The sequence below is a fragment of the Gymnogyps californianus genome, unplaced genomic scaffold (assembly GCF_018139145.2).
Source record: "Gymnogyps californianus isolate 813 unplaced genomic scaffold, ASM1813914v2 HiC_scaffold_393, whole genome shotgun sequence".
Classification (NCBI taxonomy): domain Eukaryota; kingdom Metazoa; phylum Chordata; class Aves; order Accipitriformes; family Cathartidae; genus Gymnogyps; species Gymnogyps californianus.
The window spans coordinates 1-14,168 of NW_026114283.1; the positions used below are offsets into that span (position 1 = coordinate 1).

The 14,168-nt window shown below is 51.4% G+C and overlaps 1 long non-coding RNA gene across 5 annotated transcripts; it reads left to right on the top strand.

Moving 5' to 3' along the window:
- Window positions 1-524: 524 nt before the first annotated feature.
- Window positions 525-14,037, top strand: LOC127028696 (uncharacterized). 5 transcript variants are annotated; one of them, XR_007768045.1, is made up of 3 exons: window positions 525-570; window positions 13,500-13,572; window positions 13,979-14,037. It is a non-coding gene; the product is annotated as an uncharacterized LOC127028696 (long non-coding RNA). The 5 variants fall into 5 exon arrangements; XR_007768043.1 differs by lacking the exon at window positions 525-570 and adding an exon at window positions 2,573-2,621; XR_007768044.1 differs by lacking the exon at window positions 525-570 and adding an exon at window positions 6,230-6,278.
- Window positions 14,038-14,168: the final 131 nt, after the last annotated feature.

Below are 14,168 nucleotides of genomic sequence, written 5' to 3' on the forward strand. Positions count from 1 at the left end.
AATTCCAGGAAAAAAACAATCCCGCAAGGGCTCCAAAAAAGGAAAATGGGGAGAGCTCTCAAAAGCCCAAGGTGGAGAGCTCTTAAAAAGCCACAGGGTGGAGAGCTTCCAGAAAGCACCACTGTGGAGAGCTCCAAAGATTCCCGGGGGGGGGGGTGCACAGCTCCCAAAAAAACCCATGCTGGAGAGGTACGAAAAAACCAGTGCTGAACACCTGCCAAAAAAAGAAAAACCCGGATGTAATCCGCGAGGCTCTGCCAGGTGATGCACTCCTCCAAGGTGGGTAGTTGATGCACTCCTCAAAGGCTGAGCGGAGAAGGACTCCTCCAAGGCTGTGCGGTGGAGCACACCTCCAAGCTCGCGCAGTGACGCACTCCTCCTGGGCAGCGTGAGGAAGCATTCCTCCGAGGACGCGCAGTGAACAATCCAAACATTCCAGCTGTGGTAGAATTCCAGGGAAAAAACAATCCTGCAAGGGCTCCTAAAAAAAGAAAAAAAAAAAAAAAAAAAAAAAAAAAGATGAAGTGCTTCAAAAAGCCCTCAGGTGGAGAGCTCTCAAAAAGCTCTCAGGTGGAGAGGTACGAAAAAGAAAAAGTGGTGAACAGCTCCCAAAAAACAAACCCTGATGTAATCCGCGAGCTCTGCCAGGTGATGCACTCCTCCAAGGTGGGTAGTTGATGCACTCCTCAAAGGCTGAGCGGAGAAGGACTCCTCCAAGGCTGTGCGCTGAAGCACTCCTCCGGGGCAGCGTAAGGAAGCACTCCTCCCAGGACGCGCAGTGAGTAATCCAAACATTCCAGCGGCGGTAGAATTCCAGGAAAAAAACAATCCCGCAAGGGCTCCAAAAAAGGAAAATGGGGAGAGCTCTCAAAAAGCCCGAAGGTGGAGAGCTCTTAAAAAGCCACAGGGTGGAGAGCTTCCAGAAAGCACCACTGTGGAGAGCTCCAAAAGATTCCCGGGGTGCACAGCTCCCAAAAAAACCCATGCTGGAGAGGTACGAAAAAACCAGTGCTGAACACCTGCCAAAAAAGAAAAACCCGGATGTAATCCGCGAGCTCTGCCAGGTGATGAACTCCTCCAAGGTGGGTAGTTGATGCACTCCTCAAAGGCTGAGCGGAGAAGGACTCCTTCAAGGCTCTGCGGTGAAGCACTCCTCCGGGGCAACGTGGTGAAGTACTCCTCGGGGGCATCCGCGCTGAAGTAATCCAAAAAATCCAGGTGTTGTAGACTTCCAGAAAGAAATCGATCCTCTCAGCGCTCGCCAAAAAGAAAAATGGTGAAGCGCTTCAAAAAGCCCTCAGGTGGAGAGCCCTTCAAAAGCCCCAGGGCGGAGAGCTTCCAAAAAGCACCACTGTGGAGAGCTCCAAAAGTGTCCCACAGGGGACTGCTCCCAAAAAAACCCATGCCGGAGAGGTACAAAAAGAAAAAAAGAGGTGAACAGCTCCCAAAAAAACAAACCCTGATGTAATCCGCGAGCTCTGCCAGGTGATGCACTCCTCCAAGGTGGGTAGTTGATGCACTCCTCAAAGGCTGAGCGGAGAAGGACTCCTCCAAGGCTGTGCGCTGAAGCACTCCTCCGGGGCAGCGTAAGGAAGCACTCCTCCAGGACGCGCAGTGAGTAATCCAAAAATTCCAGCGGCGGTAGAATTCCAGGAAAAAAACAATCCCGCAAGGGCTCCAAAAAAGGAAAATGGGGAGAGCTCTCAAAAAGCCCGAAGGTGGAGAGCTCTTAAAAAGCCACAGGGTGGAGAGCTTCCAGAAAGCACCACTGTGGAGAGCTCCAAAAGATTCCCGGGGTGCACAGCTCCCAAAAAAACCCATGCTGGAGAGGTACGAAAAAACCAGTGCTGAACACCTGCCAAAAAAGAAAAACCCGGATGTAATCCGCGAGCTCTGCCAGGTGATGAACTCCTCCAAGGTGGGTAGTTGATGCACTCCTCAAAGGCTGAGCGGAGAAGGACTCCTTCAAGGCTCTGCGGTGAAGCACTCCTCCGGGGCAACGTGGTGAAGTACTCCTCGGGGGCATCCGCGCTGAAGTAATCCAAAAAATCCAGGTGTTGTAGACTTCCAGAAAGAAATCGATCCTCTCAGCGCTCGCCAAAAAGAAAAATGGTGAAGCGCTTCAAAAAGCCCTCAGGTGGAGAGCCCTTCAAAAGCCCCAGAGCGGAGAGCTTCCAAAAAGCACCACTGTGGAGAGCTCCAAAAGTGTCCCACAGGGGACTGCTCCCAAAAAAACCCATGCCGGAGAGGTACAAAAAGAAAAAAAGAGGTGAACAGCTCCCAAAAAAACCAAACCCTGATGTAATCCGCGAGCTCTGCCAGGTGATGCACTCCTCCAAGGTGGGTAGTTGATGCACTCCTCAAAGGCTGAGCGGAGAAGGACTCCTCCAAGGCTGTGCGGTGGAGCACACCTCCAAGCTCGCGCAGTGACGCACTCCTCCTGGGCAGCGTGAGGAAGCATTCCTCCGAGGACGCGCAGTGAACAATCCAAACATTCCAGCTGTGGTAGAATTCCAGGGAAAAAACAATCCTGCAAGGGCTCCTAAAAAAAAAAAAAAAAAAAAAAAAAGATGAAGTGCTTCAAAAAGCCCTAAGGTGGAGAGCTCTCAAAAAGCTCTCAGGTGGAGAGGTACGAAAAAGAAAAAGTGGTGAACAGCTCCCAAAAAAACAAACCCTGATGTAATCCGCGAGCTCTGCCAGGTGATGCACTCCTCCAAGGTGGGTAGTTGATGCACTCCTCAAAGGCTGAGCGGAGAAGGACTCCTCCAAGGCTGTGCGCTGAAGCACTCCTCCGGGGCAGCGTAAGGAAGCACTCCTCCCAGGACGCGCAGTGAGTAATCCAAACATTCCAGCGGCGTAGAATTCCAGGAAAAAAACAATCCCGCAAGGGCTCCAAAAAAGGAAAATGGGGAGAGCTCTCAAAAAGCCCGAAGGTGGAGAGCTCTTAAAAAGCCACAGGGTGGAGAGCTTCCAGAAAGCACCACTGTGGAGAGCTCCAAAAGATTCCCGGGGTGCACAGCTCCCAAAAAAACCCATGCTGGAGAGGTACGAAAAAACCAGTGCTGAACACCTGCCAAAAAAAAAAACCCGGATGTAATCCGCGAGCTCTGCCAGGTGATGCACTCCTCCAAGGTGGGTAGTTGATGCACTCCTCAAAGGCTGAGCGGAGAAGGACTCCTCCAAGGCTGTGCGGTGGAGCACACCTCCAAGCTCGCGCAGTGACGCACTCCTCCTGGGCAGCGTGAGGAAGCATTCCTCGAGGACGCGCAGTGAACAATCCAAAACATTCCAGCTGTGTAGAATTCCAGGAAAAAACAATCCTGCAAGGCTCCTAAAAAAAAAAAAAAAAAAAAAAAAAAAAAAAAAAAAAGATGAAGTGCTTCAAAAAGCCCTAGGTGGAGAGCTCTCAAAAAGCTCTCAGGTGGAGAGGTACGAAAAAGAAAAAGTGGTGAACAGCTCCCAAAAAAACAAACCCTGATGTAATCCGCGAGCTCTGCCAGGTGATGCACTCCTCCAAGGTGGGTAGTTGATGCACTCCTCAAAGGCTGAGCGGAGAAGGACTCCTCCAAGGCTGTGCGCTGAAGCACTCCTCCGGGGCAGCGTAAGGAAGCACTCCTCCCAGGACGCGCAGTGAGTAATCCAAAAATTCCAGCGGCGGTAGAATTCCAGGAAAAAAACAATCCCGCAAGGGCTCCAAAAAAGGAAAATGGGGAGAGCTCTCAAAAAGCCCGAAGGTGGAGAGCTCTTAAAAAGCCACAGGGTGGAGAGCTTCCAGAAAGCACCACTGTGGAGAGCTCCAAAAGATTCCCGGGGTGCACAGCTCCCAAAAAAACCCATGCTGGAGAGGTACGAAAAAACCAGTGCTGAACACCTGCCAAAAAAGAAAAACCCGGATGTAATCCGCGAGCTCTGCCAGGTGATGAACTCCTCCAAGGTGGGTAGTTGATGCACTCCTCAAAGGCTGAGCGGAGAAGGACTCCTTCAAGGCTCTGCGGTGAAGCACTCCTCCGGGGCAACGTGGTGAAGTACTCCTCGGGGGCACCGCGCTGAAGTAATCCAAAAAATCCAGGTGTTGTAGACTTCCAGAAAGAAATCGATCCTCTCAGCGCTCGCCAAAAAGAAAAATGGTGAAGCGCTTCAAAAAGCCCTCAGGTGGAGAGCCCTTCAAAAGCCCCAGAGCGGAGAGCTTCCAAAAAGCACCACTGTGGAGAGCTCCAAAAGTGTCCCACAGGGGACTGCTCCCAAAAAAACCCATGCCGGAGAGGTACAAAAAGAAAAAAAGAGGTGAACAGCTCCCAAAAAACAAACCCTGATGTAATCCGCGAGCTCTGCCAGGTGATGCACTCCTCCAAGGTGGGTAGTTGATGCACTCCTCAAAGGCTGAGCGGAGAAGGACTCCTCCAAGGCTGTGCGGTGGAGCACACCTCCAAGCTCGCGCAGTGACGCACTCCTCCTGGGCAGCGTGAGGAAGCATTCCTCCGAGGACGCGCAGTGAACAATCCAAACATTCCAGCTGTGGTAGAATTCCAGGGAAAAAACAATCCTGCAAGGGCTCCTAAAAAAAAAAAAAAAAAAAAAAAAAAAAAAAAAAAAGATGAAGTGCTTCAAAAAGCCCTAGGTGGAGAGCTCTCAAAAAGCTCTCAGGTGGAGAGGTACGAAAAAAAAGTGGTGAACAGCTCCCAAAAAAACAAACCCTGATGTAATCCGCGAGCTCTGCCAGGTGATGCACTCCTCCAAGGTGGGTAGTTGATGCACTCCTCAAAGGCTGAGCGGAGAAGGACTCCTCCAAGGCTGTGCGCTGAAGCACTCCTCCGGGGCAGCGTAAGGAAGCACTCCTCCCAGGACGCGCAGTGAGTAATCCAAACATTCCAGCGGCGGTAGAATTCCAGGAAAAAAACAATCCCGCAAGGGCTCCAAAAAAGGAAAATGGGGAGAGCTCTCAAAAAGCCCGAAGGTGGAGAGCTCTTAAAAAGCCACAGGGTGGAGAGCTTCCAGAAAGCACCACTGTGGAGAGCTCCAAAAGATTCCCGGGGTGCACAGCTCCCAAAAAAACCCATGCTGGAGAGGTACGAAAAAACCAGTGCTGAACACCTGCCAAAAAAAAAAACCCGGATGTAATCCGCGAGCTCTGCCAGGTGATGCACTCCTCCAAGGTGGGTAGTTGATGCACTCCTCAAAGGCTGAGCGGAGAAGGACTCCTTCAAGGCTCTGCGGTGAAGCACTCCTCCGGGGCAACGTGGTGAAGTACTCCTCGGGGGCACCGCGCTGAAGTAATCCAAAAAATCCAGGTGTTGTAGACTTCCAGAAAGAAATCGATCCTCTCAGCGCTCGCCAAAAAGAAAAATGGTGAAGCGCTTCAAAAAGCCCTCAGGTGGAGAGCCCTTCAAAAGCCCCAGAGCGGAGAGCTTCCAAAAAGCACCACTGTGGAGAGCTCCAAAAGTGTCCCACAGGGGACTGCTCCCAAAAAAACCCATGCCGGAGAGGTACAAAAAGAAAAAAAGAGGTGAACAGCTCCCAAAAAAACAAACCCTGATGTAATCCGCGAGCTCTGCCAGGTGATGCACTCCTCCAAGGTGGGTAGTTGATGCACTCCTCAAAGGCTGAGCGGAGAAGGACTCCTCCAAGGCTGTGCGCTGAAGCACTCCTCCGGGGCAGCGTAAGGAAGCACTCCTCCCAGGACGCGCAGTGAGTAATCCAAAATTCCAGCGGCGGTAGAATTCCAGGAAAAAAACAATCCCGCAAGGGCTCCAAAAAAGGAAAATGGGGAGAGCTCTCAAAAAGCCGAAGGTGGAGAGCTCTTAAAAAGCCACAGGGTGGAGAGCTTCCAGAAAGCACCATGTGGAGAGCTCCAAAAGATTCCCGGGTGCACAGCTCCCAAAAAAACCCATGCTGGAGAGGTACGAAAAAACCAGTGCTGAACACCTGCCAAAAAAAAAAACCCGGATGTAATCCGCGAGCTCTGCCAGGTGATGCACTCCTCCAAGGTGGGTAGTTGATGCACTCCTCAAAGGCTGAGCGGAGAAGGACTCCTCCAAGGCTGTGCGGTGGAGCACACCTCCAAGCTCGCGCAGTGACGCACTCCTCCTGGGCAGCGTGAGGAAGCATTCCTCCGAGGACGCGCAGTGAACAATCCAAACATTCCAGCTGTGGTAGAATTCCAGGGAAAAAACAATCCTGCAAGGGCTCCTAAAAAAAAAAAAAAAAAAAAAAAAAAAAAAAAAAAAAAGATGAAGTGCTTCAAAAAGCCCTAAGGTGGAGAGCTCTCAAAAAGCTCTCAGGTGGAGAGGTACGAAAAAGAAAAAGTGGTGAACAGCTCCCAAAAAAACAAACCCTGATGTAATCCGCGAGCTCTGCCAGGTGATGCACTCCTCCAAGGTGGGTAGTTGATGCACTCCTCAAAGGCTGAGCGGAGAAGGACTCCTCCAAGGCTGTGCGCTGAAGCACTCCTCCGGGGCAGCGTAAGGAAGCACTCCTCCCAGGACGCGCAGTGAGTAATCCAAACATTCCAGCGGCGGTAGAATTCCAGGAAAAAAACAATCCCGCAAGGGCTCCAAAAAAGGAAAATGGGGAGAGCTCTCAAAAAGCCCGAAGGTGGAGAGCTCTTAAAAAGCCACAGGGTGGAGAGCTTCCAGAAAGCACCACTGTGGAGAGCTCCAAAAGATTCCCGGGGTGCACAGCTCCCAAAAAAAACCCATGCTGGAGAGGTACGAAAAAACCAGTGCTGAACACCTGCCAAAAAAAAAAACCCGGATGTAATCCGCGAGCTCTGCCAGGTGATGAACTCCTCCAAGGTGGGTAGTTGATGCACTCCTCAAAGGCTGAGCGGAGAAGGACTCCTTCAAGGCTGTGCGTGAAGCACTCCTCCGGGGCAACGTGGTGAAGTACTCCTCGGGGGCACCGCGCTGAAGTAATCCAAAAAATCCAGGTGTTGTAGACTTCCAGAAAGAAATCGATCCTCTCAGCGCTCGCCAAAAAGAAAAATGGTGAAGCGCTTCAAAAAGCCCTCAGGTGGAGAGCCTTCAAAAGCCCCAGAGCGGAGAGCTTCCAAAAAGCACCACTGTGGAGAGCTCCAAAAGTGTCCCACAGGGGACTGCTCCCAAAAAAACCCATGCCGGAGAGGTACAAAAAGAAAAAAAGAGGTGAACAGCTCCCAAAAAAACAAACCCTGATGTAATCCGCGAGCTCTGCCAGGTGATGCACTCCTCCAAGGTGGGTAGTTGATGCACTCCTCAAAGGCTGAGCGGAGAAGGACTCCTCCAAGGCTGTGCGGTGGAGCACACCTCCAAGCTCGCGCAGTGACGCACTCCTCCTGGGCAGCGTGAGGAAGCATTCCTCCGAGGACGCGCAGTGAACAATCCAAACATTCCAGCTGTGGTAGAATTCCAGGGAAAAAACAATCCTGCAAGGGCTCCTAAAAAAAAAAAAAAAAAAAAAAAAAAAAAAAAAAGATGAAGTGCTTCAAAAAGCCCTAAGGTGGAGAGCTCTCAAAAAGCTCTCAGGTGGAGAGGTACGAAAAGAAAAAGTGGTGAACAGCTCCCAAAAAAACAAACCCTGATGTAATCCGCGAGCTCTGCCAGGTGATGCACTCCTCCAAGGTGGGTAGTTGATGCACTCCTCAAAGGCTGAGCGGAGAAGGACTCCTCCAAGGCTGTGCGCTGAAGCACTCCTCCGGGGCAGCGTAAGGAAGCACTCCTCCAGGACGCGCAGTGAGTAATCCAAACATTCCAGCGGCGGTAGAATTCCAGGAAAAAAACAATCCCGCAAGGGCTCCAAAAAAGGAAAATGGGGAGAGCTCTCAAAAAGCCCGAAGGTGGAGAGCTCTTAAAAAGCCACAGGGTGGAGAGCTTCCAGAAAGCACCACTGTGGAGAGCTCCAAAAGATTCCCGGGGTGCACAGCTCCCAAAAAAACCCATGCTGGAGAGGTACGAAAAAACCAGTGCTGAACACCTGCCAAAAAAAAAAACCCGGATGTAATCCGCGAGCTCTGCCAGGTGATGCACTCCTCCAAGGTGGGTAGTTGATGCACTCCTCAAAGGCTGAGCGGAGAAGGACTCCTTCAAGGCTCTGCGGTGAAGCACTCCTCCGGGGCAACGTGGTGAAGTACTCCTCGGGGGCACCGCGCTGAAGTAATCCAAAAAATCCAGGTGTTGTAGACTTCCAGAAAGAAATCGATCCTCTCAGCGCTCGCCAAAAAGAAAAATGGTGAAGCGCTTCAAAAAGCCCTCAGGTGGAGAGCCCTTCAAAAGCCCAGGCGGAGAGCTTCCAAAAAGCACCACTGTGGAGAGCTCCAAAAGTGTCCCACAGGGGACTGCTCCCAAAAAAACCCATGCCGGAGAGGTACAAAAAGAAAAAAAGAGGTGAACAGCTCCCAAAAAAACAAACCCTGATGTAATCCGCGAGCTCTGCCAGGTGATGCACTCCTCCAAGGTGGGTAGTTGATGCACTCCTCAAAGGCTGAGCGGAGAAGGACTCCTCCAAGGCTGTGCGCTGAAGCACTCCTCCGGGGCAGCGTAAGGAAGCACTCCTCCCAGGACGCGCAGTGAGTAATCCAAACATTCCAGCGGCGTAGAATTCCAGGAAAAAAACAATCCCGCAAGGGCTCCAAAAAAGGAAAATGGGGAGAGCTCTCAAAAAGCCCGAAGGTGGAGAGCTCTTAAAAAGCCACAGGGTGGAGAGCTTCCAGAAAGCACCACTGTGGAGAGCTCCAAAAGATTCCCGGGGTGCACAGCTCCCAAAAAAACCCATGCTGGAGAGGTACGAAAAAAACCAGTGCTGAACACCTGCCAAAAAAAAAAACCCGGATGTAATCCGCGAGCTCTGCCAGGTGATGCACTCCTCCAAGGTGGGTAGTTGATGCACTCCTCAAAGGCTGAGCGGAGAAGGACTCCTTCAAGGCTCTGCGGTGAAGCACTCCTCCGGGGCAACGTGGTGAAGTACTCCTCGGGGGCACCGCGCTGAAGTAATCCAAAAAATCCAGGTGTTGTAGACTTCCAGAAAGAAATCGATCCTCTCAGCGCTCGCAAAAAGAAAAATGGTGAAGCGCTTCAAAAAGCCCTCAGGTGGAGAGCCTTCAAAAGCCCCAGGCGGAGAGCTTCCAAAAAGCACCACTGTGGAGAGCTCCAAAAAGTGTCCCACAGGGGACTGCTCCCAAAAAACCCATGCCGGAGAGGTACAAAAAGAAAAAAAGAGGTGAACAGCTCCCAAAAAAACAAACCCTGATGTAATCCGCGAGCTCTGCCAGGTGATGCACTCCTCCAAGGTGGGTAGTTGATGCACTCCTCAAAGGCTGAGCGGAGAAGGACTCCTCCAAGGCTGTGCGCTGAAGCACTCCTCCGGGGCAGCGTAAGGAAGCACTCCTCCCAGGACGCGCAGTGAGTAATCCAAACATTCCAGCGGCGGTAGAATTCCAGGAAAAAAACAATCCCGCAAGGGCTCCAAAAAAGGAAAATGGGGAGAGCTCTCAAAAAGCCCGAAGGTGGAGAGCTCTTAAAAAGCCACAGGGTGGAGAGCTTCCAGAAAGCACCAGTGTGGAGAGCTCCAAAAGATTCCCGGGGTGCACAGCTCCCAAAAAAACCCATGCTGGAGAGGTACGAAAAAACCAGTGCTGAACACCTGCCAAAAAAGAAAAACCCGGATGTAATCCGCGAGCTCTGCCAGGTGATGAACTCCTCCAAGGTGGGTAGTTGATGCACTCCTCAAAGGCTGAGCGGAGAAGGACTCCTTCAAGGCTCTGCGGTGAAGCACTCCTCCGGGGCAACGTGGTGAAGTACTCCTCGGGGGCACCGCGCTGAAGTAATCCAAAAAATCCAGGTGTTGTAGACTTCCAGAAAGAAATCGATCCTCTCAGCGCTCGCCAAAAAGAAAAATGGTGAAGCGCTTCAAAAAGCCCTCAGGTGGAGAGCCCTTCAAAAGCCCCAGGCGGAGAGCTTCCAAAAAGCACCACTGTGGAGAGCTCCAAAAGTGTCCCACAGGGGACTGCTCCCAAAAAAACCCATGCCGGAGAGGTACAAAAAGAAAAAAAGAGGTGAACAGCTCCCAAAAAAACAAACCCTGATGTAATCCGCGAGCTCTGCCAGGTGATGCACTCCTCCAAGGTGGGTAGTTGATGCACTCCTCAAAGGCTGAGCGGAGAAGGACTCCTCCAAGGCTGTGCGGTGGAGCACACCTCCAAGCTCGCGCAGTGACGCACTCCTCCTGGGCAGCGTGAGGAAGCATTCCTCCGAGGACGCGCAGTGAACAATCCAAACATTCCAGCTGTGGTAGAATTCCAGGGAAAAAACAATCCTGCAAGGGCTCCTAAAAAAAAAAAAAAAAAAAAAAAAAAAAAAAAAAAGATGAAGTGCTTCAAAAAGCCCTAAGGTGGAGAGCTCTCAAAAAGCTCTCAGGTGGAGAGGTACGAAAAAAAAGTGGTGAACAGCTCCAAAAAAAAAAACCCTGATGTAATCCGCGAGCTCTGCCAGGTGATGCACTCCTCCAAGGTGGGTAGTTGATGCACTCCTCAAAGGCTGAGCGGAGAAGGACTCCTCCAAGGCTGTGCGCTGAAGCACTCCTCCGGGCAGCGTAGGAAGCACTCCTCCAGGACGCGCAGTGAGTAATCCAAAATTCCAGCGCGGTAGAATTCCAGGAAAAAAACAATCCCGCAAGGGCTCCAAAAAAGGAAAATGGGAGAGCTCTCAAAAAGCCCGAAGGTGGAGAGCTCTTAAAAAGCCACAGGGTGGAGAGCTTCCAGAAAGCACCACTGTGGAGAGCTCCAAAAGTGTCCACAGGGGACTGCTCCCAAAAAAACCCATGCGGAGAGGTACAGAAAAAAAAAGTGTGAACAGCTCCCAAAAAAACAAACCCTGATGTAATCCGCGAGCTCTGCCAGGTGATGCACTCCTCCAAGGTGGGTAGTTGATGCACTCCTCAAAGGCTGAGCGGAGAAGGACTCCTCCAAGGCTGTGCGGTGGAGCACACCTCCAAGCTCGCGCAGTGACGCACTCCTCCTGGGCAGCGTGAGGAAGCATTCCTCCGAGGACGCGCAGTGAACAATCCAAACATTCCAGCTGTGGTAGAATTCCAGGGAAAAAACAATCCTGCAAGGGCTCCTAAAAAAAAAAAAAAAAAAAAAAAAAAAAAAGATGAAGTGCTTCAAAAAGCCCTAGGTGGAGAGCTCTCAAAAAGCTCTCAGGTGGAGAGGTACGAAAAAGAAAAAAGTGGTGAACAGCTCCCAAAAAAACAAACCCTGATGTAATCCGCGAGCTCTGCCAGGTGATGCACTCCTCCAAGGTGGGTAGTTGATGCACTCCTCAAAGGCTGAGCGGAGAAGGACTCCTCCAAGGCTGTGCGCTGAAGCACTCCTCCGGGCAGCGTAAGGAAGCACTCTCCCAGGACGCGCAGTGAGTAATCCAAACATTCCAGCTGCAGTAGAATTCCAGGAAAAAAAAACAATCCCGCAAGGGCTCCAAAAAAGGAAAATGGGGAGAGCTCTCAAAAAGCCCGAAGGTGGAGAGCTCTTAAAAAGCCACAGGGTGGAGAGCTTCCAGAAAGCACCACTGTGGAGAGCTCCAAAAGATTCCCGGGGTGCACAGCTCCCAAAAAAAACCCATGCTGGAGAGGTACGAAAAAACCAGTGCTGAACACCTGCCAAAAAAAAAAAAACCCGGATGTAATCCGCGAGCTCTGCCAGGTGATGAACTCCTCCAAGGTGGTAGTTGATGCACTCCTCAAAGGCTGAGCGGAGAAGGACTCCTTCAAGGCTCTGCGTGAAGCACTCTCCGGGCAACGTGGTGAAGCACTCCTCGGGGGCAGCGTGAAGTAATCCAAAATTCCACGTGTAGAATTCCAGAAAAAACAATCCTGCGGTGCCAAAAAAGAAAAGAATAAAAAAAAAAAAAAGATGAGTGCTTCCAAAGCTCCATGTGGAGAGCTTCCAAAAACTAACTCAAAAAAAATGAGAGGTAAAAAAAAAGGTGAACAGCTCCAAAAAACAAACCCTGAGTAATCGCAGTCTGCCAGTGAATACTCCTCCAGAAGGGGTAGTTGATGCACTCCTCAAAGGCTGAGCGGAGAAGGACTCCTCAAGGCTGTGCGCTGAAGCACTCCTTCCGGGGCAGCGTAGGAAGCACTCCTCCAGGACGCGCAGTGAGTAATCCAAAAATTCCAGCGCGGTAGAATTCCAGGAAAAAACAATCCGCAAGGCTCCAAAAAAAGGAAAATGGGAGAGCCTCAAAAGCCCGAAGGTGGAGAGCTCTTAAAAAGCCACAGGGTGGAGAGCTTCCAGAAAGCACCACTGTGGAGAGCTCCAAAAGTTCCCGGGGTGCACAGCTCCCAAAAAAACCCATGCCGGAGAGGTACAAAAAGAAAAAAAAGTGCTGAACAGCTCCCAAAAAACAAACACCCTGATGTAATCCGCGAGCTCTGCCAGGTGATGCACTCCTCCAAGGTGGGTAGTTGATGCACTCCTCAAAGGCTGAGCGGAGAAGGACTCCTCAAGGCTGTGCGCTGAAGCACTCCTCCGGGGCAGCGTAAGGAAGCACTCCTCCCAGGACGCGCTGAGTAATCCAAATCCAGCGTGCGTAGAATTCCAGAAAAAAACATCCTCGCAAGGGCTCCAAAAAGGAAAATGGGGAGAGCTCTCAAAAGCCCAGGTGGAGAGCTCTTCAAAAGCCACAGGGTGGAGAGCTTCCAGAAAGCACCACTGTGGAGAGCTCCAAAAGTGTCCCGGGGACTGCTCCCAAAAAAACCCATGCTGGAGAGGTACGAAAAAAAGTGGTGAACACCTCCAAAAAAAAACCCTGATGTAATCCGAGCTCTGCCAGGTGATGACTCCTCCAAGGTGGGTAGTTGATGCACTCCTCAAAGGCTGAGCGGAGAAGGACTCCTCCAAGGCTGTGCGCTGAAGCACTCCTCCGGGGCAACGTGGTGCACTCCTCGGGGCACCGCGCTGAAGTAATCCAAAAATTCCAGGTGTTGTAGACTTCCAGAAAGAAATCGATCCTCTCAGGCTCGCAAAAAGAAAAATGGTGAAGCGCTTCAAAAAGCCCAGGTGGAGAGCCCTTCAAAAGCCCAGGGGAGAGCTTCCAAAAAGCACCACTGTGGAGAGCTCCAAAAGTGTCCCAAGGGACTGCTCCCAAAAAAACCCATGCCGGAGAGGTACAAAAAGAAAAAAGAGGTGAACAGCTCCCAAAAAACAAACCTGATGTAATCCGCGAGCTCTGCCAGGTGATGCACTCCTCCAAGGTGGGTAGTTGATGCACTCCTCAAAGGCTGAGCGGAGAAGGACTCCTCCAAGGCTGTGCGGTGGAGCACACCTCCAAGCTCGCGCAGTGATGCACTCCTCCTGGGCAGCGTGAGGAAGCATTCCTCCGAGGACGCGCAGTGAACAATCCAAACATTCCAGCTGTGGTAGAATTCCAGGGAAAAAATCCTGCAAGGGCTCCTAAAAAAAAAAAAAAAAAAAAAAAAAAGATGAAGTGCTTCAAAAAGCCCTAAGGTGGAGAGCTCTCAAAAGCTCTCAGGTGGAGAGGTACGAAAAAGTGGTGAACAGCTCCCAAAAAACCAAACCCTGATGTAATCCGCGAGCTCTGCCAGGTGATGCACTCCTCCAAGGTGGTAGTTGATGCACTCCTCAAAGGCTGAGCGGAGAAGGACTCCTCCAAGGCTGTGCGCTGAAGCACTCCTCCGGGGCAGCGTAAGGAAGCACTCCTCCAGGACGCGCAGTGAGTAATCCAAAATTCCAGCGGCGTAGAATTCCAGGAAAAAAACAATCCCGCAAGGGCTCCAAAAAAGGAAAATGGGGAGAGCTCTCCAAAAGCCCGAAGGTGGGAGCTCTTAAAAAGCCACAGGGTGGAGAGCTTCCAGAAAGCACCACTGTGGAGAGCTCCAAAAGATTCCCGGGGTGCACAGCTCCAAAAAAACCCATGCTGGAGAGGTACGAAAAAACAGTGCTGAACACCTGCCAAAAAAAAACCCGGATGTAATCCGCGAGGTCTGCCAGGTGATGCACTCCTCCAAGGTGGGTAGTTGATGCACTCCTCAAAGGCTGAGCGGAGAAGACTCCTCCAAGGCTGTGCGGTGGAGCACACTCCAAGCTCGCGCAGTGACGCACTCCTCCTGGCAGCGTGAGGAAGCATTCCTCGAGGATGCGCAGTGAACAATCCAAACATTCCCAGCTGTGGTAGAATTCC